The sequence below is a fragment of the Apium graveolens genome, chromosome 6 (genome assembly GCF_009905375.1).
Source record: "Apium graveolens cultivar Ventura chromosome 6, ASM990537v1, whole genome shotgun sequence".
Taxonomy (NCBI): Eukaryota; Viridiplantae; Streptophyta; class Magnoliopsida; order Apiales; family Apiaceae; genus Apium; species Apium graveolens.
This window is the reverse complement of record NC_133652.1, coordinates 130,111,386-130,117,385: the sequence shown is the minus strand read 5'-3', so window position 1 is coordinate 130,117,385 and position 6,000 is coordinate 130,111,386. Positions and strand designations below refer to the sequence as shown.

The 6,000-nt window shown below is 39.4% G+C and overlaps 1 non-coding gene across 1 annotated transcript; it reads left to right on the top strand.

Moving 5' to 3' along the window:
- The first annotated feature begins 4,523 nt into the window (after positions 1-4,523).
- LOC141669105 (small nucleolar RNA R71) lies at positions 4,524-4,630 on the top strand. Its single transcript, XR_012553400.1, has one exon. It is a non-coding gene; the product is annotated as a small nucleolar RNA R71 (small nucleolar RNA).
- The last annotated feature ends 1,370 nt before the right edge of the window (positions 4,631-6,000 follow it).

The window sequence follows — 6,000 nt, the reverse complement described above, 5'->3', positions numbered from 1 at the left end:
CCTTAGAATCAGAGGAAGCAGGATCATCAAAGCTCCATCAGTGCATAACATGTATCTTTATTTTCAGAATCAGAGGAGTCCATCCAATTCTTGTTTGATGTAATCAGGGCTTTGTTCTTCCCTTTGTCATGCTTTGTCTTCTTACACTCTGTAGCAAAGTGACCAGGTTCATCACAGTTGTAGCACTTGATTTTCGACCTGTCTACTTTTCCAGCTTTAGAGTCCTTTCCATCTCTTCTTCCAGTTGACTTCCTTTCCCCTCCAGTGAACTTCTTCCTGAAGCTTCTATTCTTCTGGGACTTCCTATTGCATTCTCTTGAAGCCCTTAACCAGCAATACAGCCATTTGCATGACATCAGAATCTGTCACGTTCTCATCAGTTTCAGAATAGGTATCATCATCAGGATTTGATGATGAATCATCAGTATCTGATTCTGGAAGATTGTTCTTTTTCCTTGCAACTTCAATAAACCTTTCTTTTGAAGTTTTAGCATTCGCTTTCAAAGCAATTGATTTTCCCTTGCTGCTTTTCCTTTCCTTCCTTTGCTGGACTTCCAAGTCATGAATTCTTAGCATGCCATACACTTCATCCATAGAGATTATTTCCAAATCATACTGATGTCGTATGATTGAAGTCTGAGTCTCCCATTCTTCATTCAAGGTTCTCAGAAACTTAGTGTTTGAATCCTCTCGATCATACACCTTTCCCACCAAAGACAGATTGTTGAGCAGGGTGAGAAATCTGTCATAGATGTCAGTGAGATTTTCATCAGGCTTGGCCTCAAAGTGTTCATATTCTTGAATTAGAACATCCCTTCTGTTCTTCTTGATGGCCATGGTTCCTTGACATTGAGTTTCAAGAGCGTCCCAGATCTCCTTGGCAGTCTTGTAGGCTATAACCCTATTTGACATCACAGAATCAAGACTGTTATGCAAAATGTTTCTTACCTTTGCATCTTTCAGCACAACTACTTTCTCTTCTAGTGTCCACTCACTCTTCTCCTTCAACTGATAGTGTTCAGCAACAGTAGGAGTTGGAAGCATCAGTTTTGTTGGCATGTAGGGTCCATCATTAATTACGTCGAGATAGTCTGGATCTGTAGCGTCCAGCTGCATGAGCATCTTCACCTTCCATGTAGGATACTTTCATATTTGACCTTTCATACTTGTTCATAGACATGTTTAGATCGCTTCTGACTGTAACTTTATCAGTGAGCTCTGATACCAATTGTTGCCTAGTAAAGATACAATTGTTTAAGGGGGGTTGGATACAATTGTATAAATGTTTCGAACAAGTATAAGAATATAAAAGTTCTTTATATTTCTGATAAAAACTGTTATATACTCTTTCAAGAAATACTGATATTCTTGAGAGCTGCTAGGTCGTACTATGCTCGAGTTTTTTTTACTATGTGATGACCTAAACTGTGTTTATATAATACACAGCTACTACAAATCAGTCTAGGATATGTATTATCAAATACTAACAAAAAATGATACATATCTCCACCTAAATATACAAAATCATATCACTTAGAACGAACAGATATTCATCCCTCAAAATAAGGAACAAACTTAATCTTCAAAACAGGATGTCTTCAAATACTGATATTTTTGCAGATACTGATGAGCATCAAATCCTGATGGCACATCAAATCCTGACAACATCCAGAATAACCAGATCCTGAGCTTCTCCTGATCATTAAGAATCAGCACGTAACAAAAGCTGCGAACTCCCTTAATAGAAATTAGTGGAGGAAGATTTTCAATGACCCCCGCCTTGGCTTTGTCCACCTCAAGACCCTTGTTAGAGACCTTGTGACCAAGAATAATGCCCTATCGCACCATAAAGTGACATTTCTCCCAGTTGAGAACCAAGTTGGTCTCAACACACCTCTTAAGAACGTCGTCCAGATTCTGCAAGCACACATCAAATGAATCACCAAACACAGAGAAATCGTCCATAAACACCTCCACATTCTGACCAATCATGTCAGAGAAGATAGCCATCATGCATCTCTGAAATATGGCAGGTGCCCCACACAAACCAAAAGAAACTCTTCTGAAGGCGAAAGTACCAAATGGACAAGTGAAATTAGTTTTTTCCTGGTCTTCCAGAGCAATGGAAATCTGATTATAGCCCGAATAGCCATCCAGAAGACAGTAGTACTCATGCCCAGCCAATCTGTTAAACATCTGATCAATAAACAGCAGAGGGAAGTGATCATTTCTTATGGCCTTGTTCAGCTTCCTGTAATCCATGCAAACTCTCCACCCCATGACTATTCGAGCAGGAATGAGCTCATTCTTCTCATTAGCAATAACGGTGATACCTCATTTCTTTGGCACACTCTGAACTGGACTCACCCAAGAACTGTCAAAAATGAGATAGATGATCCATGCATCCAGCCATTTGTGAATTTCCTTCTTCACAACTTCTTTCATGATCGGATTTAGCCTTCTTTGTTGCTCAACAGTAGGCTTGCTACCTTCCTTTAGCAGAATTTTATGCATACAATAAGAAGGGCTGATTGCCTTAATATCTGTTATCGTCCATCCAATTGCTGATTTGAATTCTCTTAGAATTCTTAAGAGTTTTTCCTCATCACTACCTGAAAGATCAGATGCAATAATAACAGGCAAATTAGATGTATCACCTAAAAAAGCATACCTTAAGTGCTCGGGCAATGGTTTAAGCTCAAGTGTAGGAGCTTCCTCAATAGATGGCTTGAGGCGCTTGAGAGATTTGTTTAGCTCCTCCATTCCAAAAGATTCAAAAGGCATATCCATCTTCCACTTCCAGGGAGAAGCATTCAAATATTGCAACTACTCATCACCTTCATTATGTTCACTATTAGAATTCCCCAACAAGGCCTTTTCTAAGGCATCAGACCTTAGCAATTGATCAAGTTCTGAAGTAACCGCAGAATCGGCCAACTCCACTTTTAAGCACTCCTCAGTTTCCGTAGGGAATTTCATGGCATTGAACACATTAAAAGTTACATCCTGATCCAGCACTCGCATGGTGAGCTCACCCTTCTGCATATCTATCAAGGTTCGTCCAGTAGCCAAGAAAGGTCTTCTCAAGATTATGGGAATCTTCTTATCCTCTTTGAAATCAAGAATTACAAAATCAACATGAAAGATGAGTTTATCCACCTTGACCAAAACATCCTCAACAATACCTCGTGGATATGTAATAGAACGATCGGCCAATTGCAAGGTCATATAAGTAGGTTTTGGATTAGGTAAGTCCAACTTCTTGAAGATTGACAAAGGCATCATATTGATGCTAGCTCCCAATTCACATAAGCATTTGTCAAATGACACTTTTCCAATGGTGCAAGGAATAGTGAAGCTTCCGATATCTTTAAGCTTCGGAGGCAACTTCTGTTGTAGCACGACACAACATTCCTCCGTGAGAGCAACTGTCTCTAAATCAACAAGCTTCACCTTCCGAGAGAGTATACTCTTCATAAATTTTGCATAACTAGGCATTTGTTCAAGAGTTTCAGCGAAAGGTATGTTGATATGAAGTTTCTTGAACACCTCCAGAAACTTCTCAAACTGCTTATCCAGCTTTTTCTTCTGCAGCCTCTTAGGAAAGGGAGGTGAAGTATAGATCTGTTTCTCCCCTGTATTACCCTCAAGAGGAGTGTGTTCAACAGTAGTCTTCCTTGGTTCCACTTCAGCTTCCTTCTGCACTTCTTTTTCAGCTACGACTTCTTCATCCGAAACTTGAGAGTGTTCGGGATTTGCAACCTTCCCAGACCTTAATGTAATTACCTTTACCTGCTCCTTAGCTTCCCTCTTTCCTGGTACTTCAGTGTCGCTAGGAAGTGTACCAGGTTGCTGATTTAACAAGGCATTGACAATTTTTCCAATTTGATTTTCCAAGGTCTTGATAGAAACCACTTGGCTCTTACACATGAGACTCAACTCTTCCAATTCAGATTTTTCATTAGACTGTTGGAGCTGGAGTTATTTCTTTGGTGCATATTGCGATTGCTGAAAACCAGGGAGGTTGTACTGCTTTGCTGGATACTGCTGATAAGGCTGCTGAACCGCATTCTGAGTGTTGTTCCAGCTAAAGTTAGGATGATTGCAGTTTTTAGGATGATATGTGGCTGGAACAGGTTGCTGCGACCTCTGAAAGTTGCTTACGAACAGAGCTGATTCACTAGAAATTATACACTGATCAGCCTCATGGGCACCAGCACAAAGTTTACAGACTAGTGATCTGATTAACTCCATAATTAGACAGAGATTCTACCTTCATCGTCAAAGCCTTAAGCTGAGCAGCTATAGAAGTAGCTACACCCAACTCCAGAATTCCTGCTACCTTACCCTGAGATAGTCTCTGAGTAGGATTCTGGTATTCATTAGCAGCCATCAGTTCAATTAACTTATAAGCTTCATCGTAGCTTTTAGCCCACAAGGCTCCTCCTGATGCTGTATCAAACATGGGTATAGAAGTAGCAACCAAACTATTATAGAAACAGTTAATGATCATCCAGTTACGCATCCCATGATGAGGACACTTCCTAAGCATCTCCTTACATCGATCCCAAGCCTCGCATAAAGATTCTCCAAATTGCTGAGCAAATTGAGTAAGTGTGTTTCTGATTGCAGCTGTCTTCACCATGGGAAGTATTTAGTTAAGAACTTTTGCGCAAGATCCTCCCATTTGGTGATAGACCCTGGTGGTAGAGAATGTAACCAACACTTAGCTTTATCCCGCAGAGAGAATGGGAAAAGCCTCAACTTAATAGCATCTTCAGAAACTCCATTGAACTTGGAAGTGTCGCAGATCTTGATGAAATCTTTGATGTGCATGTTGGGGTCTTCTGTCGGAGAACCCCCAAACTGAACTGAGTTCTGTATCATCTGAATCATGCTCGACTTGTTCTCAAAGGTATTAGCCGAGATGGCTGGTCGAACAATGCTAGACTGAATATCATTGATCTTCGGTTGAGAGTAGTCCATCAAAACCTTTGGATTTGCATCTGGTTCTCCCATTGCAATAAGAACCTCTTCTTCTTTCTCAACTAAGATCTCTTCTTCAACTTTCTCCTCGACTACAACTTATTCCTCATCTTGATCCAGTGTTCTCTTACGAGACCGAGAACGCGTATGCATACATGCTCGCTAGAGTACCCGAAACACGATAAGGAATTAAGTAAGTAATAATGTCCGGGTCACTGAACTTTAACGACCAATGATGACAAACACATAAACTAAAAATTAACACCAATATCATCGGCAGCGGAGCCAAAATTTGTTAGGGCTAGAACACGCGCTAATATTCACGCAAGTATACGCGATCGCAAGTAATATATAATAAATTCTAGTTCGTTCCCACAAGGATATGTTTAGGTTAATTTCAATCAATGTATTTATGCAACACTAGTATGGTTATTATCCAATGCTAAGACAAATAATAATTTGAGACTGATTATAACTAAGATTAACTAAGAGATTATACTAAAGAACATAAACTAGGAGATTAAAGAGATTTGAATAATATATGACACAAACATGGGATTCTAACTTCATTAAATACTTCATTCAATAGTCTCTTTGTCCTTAACCTTAGCATGTAATGGTGATGACACTAATCAGATAACACGAAAATGATAAACGCCAACTTTCGTTGCACGAATACCATACTACCAGACATCCACAAAAGAGATAGAAGCTGAATAGACACCAATTATATTGAGACCCTATATGTCTATAGAATTTGACAACATAACGGTTTAATGCACAAGTTATCTATCATGATTACATAGGACAAGTAAGATGGTTAAAATTACCTAAGAATCATGCATATCACATACATGAACCTATGCTAGCATGGCAAGTTCTAAACCCTTAAATTTACTTTCGCTTCATTAAAGATTGACACACTATATTATAAGTTCACGATGCTCATAAGATGAATAAGTACAACCAATACTAGGTTATCATACAATCACAACACACTAAGGCATCGAAACG